We start from the raw sequence: 11,913 nt of genomic DNA, 5'->3' as shown, positions 1-11,913 counted from the left end.
CGCAGGCAGATGCGCTCTGCAAATGTCTTGGCACTAGTGGGACTATAGCAAAGTCCAATAGCCACGTATAGGATGCCACTAGGTACACTGAGTGTTTGCTAGTAAAATTGCTTAGTTTAAAAAAGTTGGAGTGTGCAATGCAGGCAGACGTGCTCTGCAAATGTCTTTGCACTAGTGGGACTATAGCAAAGTCCAATAGCCACAGATAGGATGCCACTAGGTACACTGAGTTTTTGCTAGTATAATGGCTTACTTATAATTAGTTGGAGTGTGCAACGCAGGCAGATGCGCTCTGCAAATGTCTTGGCACTAGTGGGACTATAGCAAGGTCCAATAGCCACGTATAGGATGCCACTAGGTACACTGAGTGTTTGCTAGTATAATGGCTTACTTATAATTAGTTGGAGTGTGCAACGCAGGCAGATGCGCTCTGCAAATGTCTTGGCACTAGTGGGACTATAGCAAGGTCCAATAGCCACGTATAGGATGCCACTAGGTACACTGAGTGTTTGCTAGTATAATGGCTTACTTATAATTAGTTGGAGTGTGCAACGCAGGCAGATGCGCTCTGCAAATGTCTTGGCACTAGTGGGACTATAGCAAGGTCCAATAGCCACGTATAGGATGCCACTAGGTACACTGAGTGTTTGCTAGTATAATGGCTTACTTATAATTAGTTGGAGTGTGCAACGCAGGCAGATGCGCTCTGCAAATGTCTTGGCACTAGTGGGACTATAGCAAGGTCCAATAGCCACGAATAGGATGCCACTAGGTACACTGAGTGTTTGCTAGTATATATGGCAAAATTATAGATGGAAAGGGAGAAGGGGAGGGGGGGAGAGAGGAGGATGTAATTGACTACAAGGGTATGAGTTATGAGTGATCATAGGGATAGTGTTACATAAGTGGAAATACCTATGGAGGACCGGATGTGTAAGCGCATACCTTATACAAACCTATAGAGTGCTGATGGGTGAGAGTGTGATGTTAGATATAAGACATCCTATAGTGAATAGTGAGCCGTAATCAAGTGCAACAGGGATATTTCACGTGACTATGGGAACATGGAAGGTAAAGAAAGGGGAGAAAAAACTGTTAGACAAGGTAATCAGACATAATGTAACCAGTTGATCAGACATGACAAACATGACAAATAAAAAACAAGGAAGAATGGAACTCCATACATAGTGGAACCATATATAGTGTGAACACGAAAAAGAACCGGGCGTTAGAAAAAATGTGCACGGCCCAATGAATCAAGTCGGTTCTTCATATTCATGGTTTAAGCCCTTGGGTTCCAACGTGCCCAGAGTATATATCCAGAAAGATTCCCTTTCTTTGAGCTTCCTAATTCTATTGCCTCCTCTGCGTATGGCTGGGACATGTTCGATGACTTGGAATCTTAATTGGGCCACTGTGTGATTATGCGTCACAAAATGGTGTGGGACTGGTAATAGAATCTGCTTACAATGTATTGTTGACTTGTGCTTAGCACAAAAAAAGGGAATCTTTCTGGATATGTACTCTGGACACATTAAAACCCAAGGGCTTAAACCGTGAATATGAAGTACAGACTTGATTCATTGGGCCGTGCACCATGTCACCATGTGTGCAATTGCATTGTCCAATGGCTCACAATGGTTATGCGTTTTCATTGGATGGATAATCGAAGCCATGTTTTTTTCCTTTCTCTTGGGTTTGTTGTGTGAGTAGCCTATAGGATTAAGTTAGTTACCGCAGGCAGTGGATTTAGCTTCCTGTCTTTGGTCCAGTGGTAGATTGATTGTTTGGTCTATGAGCTGTTATGGGTTTTAATCCAGGTGAATGCCCATGGGCTGCCTATAACTGTGTGAAATATGTAGTTTTACTGGGCTGGGATGAGAGAATCCATCGAAGCATGGTGTAGGGATTGTGGTTCCTGTGTGCTAAGAAGAAAGGCTAGCACCAGCCAGAAAGCCCCATTACAGCCAATAATCAACCGCTAGCCGCTGGAACTCGTTGCTCTAGATCATGTCAAACTCTCACCAAGCAGGAATAGATACATTAGCCCACCATCCCACCCAAAGAGCAACTTCTGCTGCGCAGCTGGCTTTCTAGGCAGCAGCGCTATTGTGATGTCAGCGGGGGACATTGTGACAAGCCAGTGTTCCGTCACTTCATGTTGTGCACTGTTCAAACGGAAAATACATCAACAGGCAGACTACAGAAAAGCTTACTGACAAAGGATAGAGAGGGGCTTTCTCAGAGGGCTTTTTACAGTTTGTCTATTCCCAATTAGCCGTTTAAGTATGCTTAATGAAAGTACTAATTCTTTCATAGGCCGCCCATTCTTAGTATTTGACGTTCCTTATATTGCGGTATCAGGCTTCGCAGCAGGTTGCAAAACATTCATCACCCATGACTGTCCCCAATTGGGCTCAGAAGCTAAATGTCTATCATGACCTCTCTTTTTGAAAGTCCAAGAGCAAGCAAACTCTTCCTCCAGGAGAGGGAGCCAACAGATCACTAAAGACATCATCATTGCTCAAAGAAAACACCGAAAAACAATGGAAGCTTTAATTGGAGTGGAATCTGATAGACAGCACCTGATGCCAAGTCTGCATCTTCTAACACCTGCAGTCACTGCAGCAGCTGAATCCAATGTGTCCAAAAGGGATCTATTCTATTCAATTGCAAATGATCTAGATAAGACTGAGAATAAGATACTGCACGGGACATAGCAGAGTTGGTCAAGTTGAGTGGAGATGAGTTTGCTATTTGGCACAGCTTTTGCATCAATAAAGCAAGTAAAAGGTGTGAAAGATAAAAAAAAAGGGTGAAAGTGTGAAAAGTGAATTGGCCAAATTGAGGTGCATATAAAGTTTTTGCTTTCTTTCAATTCACTAATGAGGCTCATTTGAATCAGGTGAATTGAGTTCTGCTTTTGGAAACTCGGTTAAGAAGGGGTGCACCGGTCCTGGAGGTACTGCAATACCAGGTCAATGCGTGGAGTGGACAGAGCAAGATTTTTTCCATCTCCTTGTTCTAAAAATCCATTTAATATATGGTCCCTAGAGAGGGGACGTATCAGATATTAAACTGATAAGAACAGATTTAATTTTTTTTTTTTCTGTTTATCAGTAGGACTTCAAAATAACAAAGGTGATCGCCTCCCGTTGCCTGGGAACCGTCCAGGCACAAGAGGGCTATGTGTCACCAGAAGGCGCACACACTCCCTCAAGGCCGGCAGACGTGCAATCCCAGGCACCTTCCAGTACCGACCAAGGTAGCGTCCTCCGAAACTACACTTGATCTTAGCCAAAAGGCTGAGAAGCTATAACCCGAATTGGTTACGGCCTTGAGTGGCACCCTGGCCTATACCGGACACATCTTAGGGAGAGGGAGACAAACCCACGCCTACAGAAGACATTTTGTCACCCAAGCCAAACCCTTGAAAAGGCTGTTTTGCAGAGCAAAAACAAGGAGAATGGTACTTTTTGCAGCCGCCGCCCACTGCAATGAATCTGAATAACTCCTCCTTTTGGGCACAAGCACCTCCCCTCCCCCTTGCAGTCTTTCCAATTCATGATACAAAAAGACGGACGGACAGGACAGGACAGGACCATCTGCCTGACTTTCCGTCACTGCCACCCTTTGCCATCCTTGCCCGTAGAAAGCCCTTTCATCATCCCCAAACCCTAATCTTTTCCCTTCCCTTCCCAGCTGCGTCTCACTCCCTTTCATTAGGAAGTGAGCGCAGCCTTTTCTCCGTTCTGCACATGCGCGACGTTAAACACAAATGCGCAGGCGTGCGTTCCATTAGCCTCACTGCATTCCACTCCCATACAGGAAGTGGGCACAGCTATTACTACGGTCGCACATAAAAGAACCCACGGCCACCACTGCACATAGCTGACTCCACCACAGGACACCCACTTCTACACCAACGCAGGTAAGACAGGATCGGCACCTCTATGCTCCCGTTACAATCAGGCTCAGTCACCATGTGATAACGCTCTCAACTCTTTAGTTGCAGGCTCCCCTTGCTTCACCTCCATTGGCTGTGCTGCCATTTCCTCTCCCACCTGGAAGTTATACTTTATTCCACTATTTTCCTGTTTCTCTCTTCCCCCTTTTCCCATAACCTACTTTTATCTGCATTTGTGGGGTATCTATATGCTATTTACATCATAGTTTTATTCATTAATATGGAAGGGAAGAGTGCCCATGAGAGTGTTGAACTGCGGAGAGCAAAAGATTAAGCTGCTCCGATTTGCCACCATTGATAAGCTGTTCTCAGTAGATACACATGCTATCCAAACAGCAGCATCCACCATTGCTTCAGCCCACCCATTCAGTGACAGCTCACCAAGTCAGCCAGAGGAGTGGTGTAAGGAATTACACGTAGGCACTGACTCCACACCTTCACATCACAAGAAGGGGGTCTACAGGCTAGTGCAAGAATACGAGCAAGTCTTCAGCAAACATCCGCTAGACTTTTGAAAAATAAAAGGGGTCAAACACTACATCCCCACAAGTGCACACCCACCCATCAAAGAGAGATATAAGCCAAATCTACCTGCACATTACCAGTGTACCAAGGACATGTTGAGCAACATGAAGGAGGCTGGGGTTATCCGTGACAGTTGTAGCCTCTGGGCAGCTCCGTTGGTCCTGTTAAAGAAGAAGGACAGCACCACTCCCCTGTATTGAGGAATAGCTAGCTGCATTGACAACTGCAAATTATTTTTCTACCCTTGATCTCACTAGTCACTATTGGCAAGTGTCCGTTGCTGAGGCAGACCGGAAGAAGACCGCCTTTGCCACCCCGATGGGTCTCTGCGAGTTCAAAAGCATGCCCTTCGAGCTGTGCAATTTGCCAGGAACCTTCCAGAGGCTGATGGAATGCTGCTTGGGACACCGAAACTTTGAAACGGTACTGCTATACCTTTATGATGTTATTGTTTATTCTAACGCAAACAAGATTTTAGGGTGTATAAAAAGGGAGATTAGATCCGATGATCCCAACGTATTGTTACCCCTCTATAAATCACTTGTAAGGCCACATCTGGAATATGGGGTAAAGTCCTGAGCAGGTTGATAACCATTGGTTTGAGCATGGTAGGGTGTAGTACGCATCTTCCTGCATCGGTAAAAGCTGCAGAAGTCCTTGAAGATTTCCGCTTCAAAGGCAGTGCCTTGATCTGTGAGGACTCTCTCTGAGTAGCCATGAGGTCTGCATAAGTGTGCTTGGAAGACCTTCGCTGCAGTATGGGTCATTAGATCTTTGACTTGTACCACAACCATAAATCTCGAGTAGTTGTCTACCATCGTAAGTGCATACGTGAGCTCACCTCGATATTCTGCAACAAAACTCCCTTTTTCGATTTCAGTTTCAGCAAACACTCCTCTTCCTGTAGAAAATATTTATCATTACCTAAGACAGTCATTCTAATGCATGACAATATTAAGGCAATTTAGTTAAAACTTGTTTTAACTCACCTTTAAGGGGATTGATGTATTTCATGGTCAATCCAGGTTTGTCAGTGATGGCACTGACATAATGTATGGCGTCTTTTTCGGGCGTTATCCTTTGCCTTTTCATTGTGAAAATCCAGTTGCCTATATCAAAGCAAATTCTACTACTTGTAAAGTATGCAGAAAATGAAATGTAGAACATATAACATCAACTGCTTAGGAACGCATCATAGGTTAGTACTTAAAAGGATATTGTCATGTTCTAGTCATAATGCAAGCTGGACATTTTTCATGTTACCCTGTAATCGCCGGCCTGTTCTAATGCTCACAAGCCAAGATATAGGCTCAGCTGCTAAGGCTTCCCTCTGCCTTCTGAATGAAAATTGAATATGTCTGGCTCACTGTGTATATAGCAGGTGCTCAGAAAAAATAAGAGTTAATTCAATAGAAATAGCTCTGGCACACTATAGTGATCAATAACGTAAGAAAAGAACTCTTAGAATGCTGAAAATTCTTTATTTGTGCAAAAGGATAATTCATCCAACGTTTCGAGCTTGTTTTTAGGTCTTTATCAAGGATAAAGTTATCTAAGATCATAAAGGGTTACAAAACCATATAAACACGTAATTAGTACATAGTACAACATAACAGTACAATATATTGCTACTTGAGAGTACAATGGGTCAAATGACCATGATGCACATACAAAAAATTTTTCCAAAGCCATAGTGAAAACATTTGTACTGAGGAAAGAAAATTTCCACATGACCTATCTGGAGAAACATTCTGGATCAAACAACCAAAAATAGTCAAGCAGGTAAATACACACCTATATGGATAACAGGATGATATGTGTTCAATTGTATAGCGTCATTGCCATTAAGGTACAAATGGAAAACTTGCAATCCTATATAGTGAAGGAAATGAACACATATCATATCAAAGAACACAGGAACATGGGTGTGAGAAAAACCTCAATGTTTATACTTTGTTCTTTATAATGGTGTGAACATGTATATGTCTCAGTACCTTATGAACTTGAGAATTCTAGTGAGTAGATGATGAAAGCCTATTCCAGAACTGGAATCGGTAAATAATTGTAGGTGGAATCTAAATGAAAAGATGGTACAAGTGTTATCATGACACGTGGGCTATAACACAATGGACCGTGTGACAAAGAAGAAAGGAGAGAAAGAAGAGGAAGAAAATGGAACTACCTGTAACATTACGTGATAGTCACTGGTAAGTATCACTTGACAATTCAGGTGAAAAAGGATTCCTTTATTAAAGGGTTCTCAGTCGCCTCAGGATCATGAAATACTAGGGTAAATGATATGAGAATGGGTAAGAAGCACCACTAAAGGAAATATGAGATGCAGGACATATATCTATAAACCCCTGAACTACATGATAGAAATAAAAAGAAGAAAAAAGAAAAAAAAGAAGAAAGAAGAAGAACACATAGAATGCGGAAAGAGAATGGGTACAACTACCTGAGTTACTGCAGGGAGGCCCCTGGTAGGTATTGTGAGGGTTAGTGGAATTCCTTCACTGAAGGGTTCTCAGTTGCCTCAGGTTCGTGAAAAATGCTATAGACAAATAATGCCCGGAGAAAAGGGGTTCATATACAGCGAATAATGGTAATACAAGGTACATGTGTCCCATGTAATAGTATAAATATATATATATTGTACTAAGCTCTACACCAGAAATAGAAAGTAGTCCCTCTGCCTTCTGTCTAGGTGCCCTGAGTTATGTCCTGTAAACTGTCACAGTGACCTAGACACACATGTGTAGTAGGGGAATATCCCTGCTGAGATGCCAGTGCTAGAGCACTCGTTTGCTGTGGAGTTGAACGCTATGTGAGCAGTTCTTACCTTCAATGAGCAGAAGTCTCTTTTTTCAGATTTCAATATCTCTGTGGGTATCTGGCAGAAATATGGAATACTCTTTACTGCTAAGACCCTGTACACCACTCCCACTAAAGGGGGCTTTACACGCTGCGACATCGCTAATGCGGAGTCGTTGGGGTCACGGAATTTGTGACGCACATCCGGCCGCATTAGCGATGTTGCTGCGTGTGATACCGATGAGCGATTTTGCATCGTTGCAAAAACGTGCAAAATCGCTCATCGGTGACATGGGTCTCCATTCTCGATTATCGTTACTGCAGCAGTAACGATGTAGTTCGTCGCTCCTGCGGTAGCACACATCGCTCCGTGTGACACCGCAGAAACGAGGAACCTCTCCTTACCTGCCTCCCAGCCGCTATGAGGAAGGAAGGAGGTGGGCGGGATGTTCCGGCCACTCATCTCCGCCCCTCCGCTGCTATTGGGCGGTCGCTCAGTGACGTCGCTGTGACGCCGCACGGACCGCCCCCTTAGAAAGGAGGCGGTTCGCCGGACACAGCGACGTCGCCGGGCAGGTAAGTATGTGTGACGGGTCTGGTCGGTGTTGTGCGGCATGGGCAGCGATTTGCCCGTGTCGCGCAACAGATGGGGGCGGGTACCCACACTAGCGATATCGGGACCGATATCGCAGTGTGTAAAGTAGCCTTTAGTCACATGACCAAGACTGTATCTGTGTCCCTACAACACACTTGAGACAAATGTGTGTGTGAGCCTGCATTGTGGGGTATATATAATATATTATAGAGCTGGGAAGGATCATTCTAAGCAGTGAGCTGTTCCAGTATTTGTAGGAAAATACCCAGTAGAAGCATCAAACACAGCACCAATACCTCCCATCAGTATTCCACCACAGTGCCATGTAACCCATGCCCTACACTCCCATCTACACCAATACTATACAGGCACAAACTAGTATATCTGACTAAAAGCCCCCAAAATATGAAGAACGGCCTATAGTTGAGTGTGGATATAAAATCTATGTGAGCAGAGCTAGAATAGAAATCACTGATCGCATTGAAGTCATTCTGACCATAAATCACCATGATATCAAGGTGAGGAGTTGTGTGTTACTGCTGGGAGGAAAGGGTTAACAGTGGAATATTAAGGTGCATTTCTGTGTGCAGTGTTACTAGTCAATGTAACAATTCAGTATGAGCTGCTCTTGGTGCCGGGGGAGGGAGATGCTCTCCTGAGCAAGATAGATGGGGAATGAACATGATATCTATATAGTGTAAGGCAGGGGGTCTCAAACCAGGTGATCATGTCTGATCAACTGGTTACATTATGTCTGATTACCTTGTCTAACAGTTTTTTCTCCCCTTTCTTTACCTTCCAGGTTCCCATAGTCATGTGAAATATCCCTGTTGCACTTGATTACGGCTCACTATTCACTATAGGATGTCTTATATCTAACATCACACTCTCACCCATCAGCACTCTATAGGTTTGTATAAGGTATGCGCTTACACATCCGGTCCTCCATAGGTATTTCCACTTATGTAACACTATCCCTATGATCACTCATAACTCATACCCTTGTAGTCAATTACAGCCTCCTCTCTCCCCCCTCCCCTTCTCCCTTTCCATCTATAATTTTGCCAGTACAATATTAGTTTACATTAGGCACACACTCACATATTCCTTTCCTTAGTGATTTATTGTAATTCACATTCACATACAATTCTCTATGCCTGCCCCATTACTACATTCATACCTACTTGACCCTATCCTGATACCCCTTGTCTCACCTTGTTGGTCCCTACACCTGTTATCATGTCCTTTCCTGTGTCTGTCTTGTACGTTTCTAGGTAACAACAAAGAATCAAAATTTAAGTCCATCGTGGAGAACATGCTGAAACGTTTCAAAGCCTTGGGTTGTCTAATGAATTTGAAGTTACATTTTTTACATTCCTATTTGGACTACTTGTCTGAAAACCTTGGTGCTGGTGGGAAGAACAAGAAGGTTTTCATCGGAATATCAAGGAGATGGAACGACGATACCAAAGTAAATGAAACGTGAACATGATTGCCGGATGCTTCACAGAGAAGATCCACAGGCCTTCTATAAGAGAAAAGGGGGATCTAGAGAAAAGGAAAAAGTGCAAGAATAAATTTCTAATAAAGTTGCAGAATGACTGTACAATAAATAAATGTATTTTATATATAAAATTGTGAATATTTTTGGTTACAATAAGTATTTTTCTTGTTCATGTCACTTGTATGTAACTTCACACATGGATTGTACAAAATCAATATTTGATGGTTAAAAAAAAATATTTATTTTTTTTTTTAAATCAGGACATTAGAGCATGTGTTCTGCCTTCTTTTACGTAATGCTGTGAATCTCTAGCATACAGCTAAACCCTAGTTCACATTTCAAATAAACAGACTGTGAAGTTCAATAGCCTTGATTTATTAGCTGGTAACGTGAACTTGATTGCAGTATACATGGAATATACAGTGAATATAGGAATATCCAAGATGCAGTTGAAGACAGAATACGGTATATCCAAGATACTGTTTTATACGGGTAAAAACTATAACAAGAAAATGATTACAGTCAGTACAGTGTTAATACAGAGTTAACATAGCATAACAGTACATGAGATGCAGTTCTTACGAGAATGTAGGTGAAAGGTCACTGCATCTGCAATACATAGAAATCTTATCTAGACAAACAAGACAGGGATGACACTAAAGGTGTAGAAGTACAATGTACAATGCATTTACTACACTCTTCCATCTAGGATTCTATCACTAACACATGTAATTTGCTTTGCTCACCGGATTACACTAGGCAGGGGTGAATGTACAGAGAGGTAAGTCGGCATGTCCTTTCCTGACAAATCCAAAGAAAAAATGGCTGCAGGCTTCTTCTCAGCTCAGGGAGGCATTCCTTACCCAGAATACCTTTAGCTTAAAGGGAAACTCAGCAATTCAAAAGAATAACAATGACCTCTAGGGATTGTAACAGAAATTTCAATGAATGACTATTAGCAGGCTGCCATGAGGCAGAACAGCATGGGTATTTAATATATCCTCCTTGCTGCCCAAGAAGCAATGAGAACATTTTTAGACCACCACATATTGACCATCCCTGCTCCTTGTAGTTAAGTTTCTTGAGAATAAAGTCTAAATTCTCACAGCTTTCTTCCAAGTGCATAGCATGTGTGACGCCCTGGACTAGCCAGGTAGTCACAAACACAAAATCACACACACCCCCTCCCCTGGATAGTCTACATCAGTCACACAAAATCCTTGTTGCCTCCTCCAGGCTCTGATGTCCACACCAGGTGGGGCGGAGCCAGGCGGTTGGCCCCACCCACCGAGGAGTTCACAGGCCCGGAGGCGGGAAAAAGCAGTTAGTTTAGTTTTGTAGTGGAAAGTGAGAGGACAGAAACTGTTAGTGTCTGGGTAGGAGCCCAGGCACTGTCAGCAAGGTCGGCAGACGGTGGTGGCCGTCTGCAGGAGGTGGTACAAGTCAGCTGAACCGTAGGACCGGGGACGGGCGGTGACCCGAGGGGAACTGAACCGGTGAGCGGATCTGTACCAAGCACAAAGGCAGGGCCATTGGACCCTGACCAGGCTAGGAGCCGCCGACAATGGTCAAATCCGAGAGTGACCGGAATCCCAGGGGTTCCCTAACACCCAAGACCCGACAGAAGGCAACCGTCCACACCGTGAGGATAAAAAGCCACCGCCATAGGCTAGAGATCCAAGGGCCAGCGCCTGCGGGCAAACGGGCTCCCTCGGTACGTACACCCCAGCCATCCAGCCTCCCCGTACCGCCACCGGGCCCCGGGATCACCAACCCCTACCCACGGAGGGGGAACCAACATCCTAGCTGCTCCCTGCCATCGCTCCCAGGATCCCCGTCACCAGCAGTGGTGGTGCCCATTATCACCACGACCTGTGGGTGACGTCACTAACTATCTCCCCAAACAAACCACCCCCTTTTCACTCGTGGGCGAGGAGCGCTGCTCGAGTCCCCGGATCTGGCCCTCCGCTCGAGCCACCGAGCAGCAGCAGCAGCAGAAGTCCCCGAACCCGAGCGTAGCGTGCGTGGCCCCTCTGCCCGCGACACATGCCCTACACACACTGAAGAATACTTACTGCCATTGAGCAGTAGCACAGCTTTCAGACTTTTTGGATGAAACAATGACGTGTCTCCACTCGCTCACATTGTACTTAATGTTACATTTTCCATCAGCACAGGAACATCGCTTGAATACACTAGAGCACCATCTTCAGAAAAGTATGGAGGGAATCTTTTCAGAATTCTAACCTTTTGGAAACCTATTGTCACGCTCTCCGGGTCCCCTGCTCTGTCCCCCGGCTCACCTGCCACGCTCCCCGGCTTCCCTGCTTCGCTCCCCGGCTCCTCTGGCAGACATCCCCCGCTCCACGGTCTCCAGCCTCCACCACCTGCGGTCCCCAGGCGGCCCGGTCCCCGCTCCCGGCGCCCGTCGGCAGCCCTGCTCCAGGCCGGCTCCCATAACAGATGCAAGCTTGTCCTGTTTGGTGGAGATGATATTTAATAAAATAA

General features: G+C 44.7%; 1 pseudogene; it reads right to left on the bottom strand.

The window, feature by feature from the left end:
- Positions 1-2,940: 2,940 nt before the first annotated feature.
- Positions 2,941-3,146, bottom strand: LOC142266463 (U2 spliceosomal RNA; annotated as a pseudogene).
- Between the last annotated feature and the right edge of the window lie 8,767 nt (positions 3,147-11,913).

The sequence above is a fragment of the Anomaloglossus baeobatrachus genome, unplaced genomic scaffold (assembly GCF_048569485.1).
Source record: "Anomaloglossus baeobatrachus isolate aAnoBae1 unplaced genomic scaffold, aAnoBae1.hap1 Scaffold_2853, whole genome shotgun sequence".
NCBI lineage: Eukaryota > Metazoa > Chordata > Amphibia > Anura > Aromobatidae > Anomaloglossus > Anomaloglossus baeobatrachus.
Note: the sequence above shows the minus strand (reverse complement) of the source record. Positions and strands in the feature narration are given on the sequence as shown.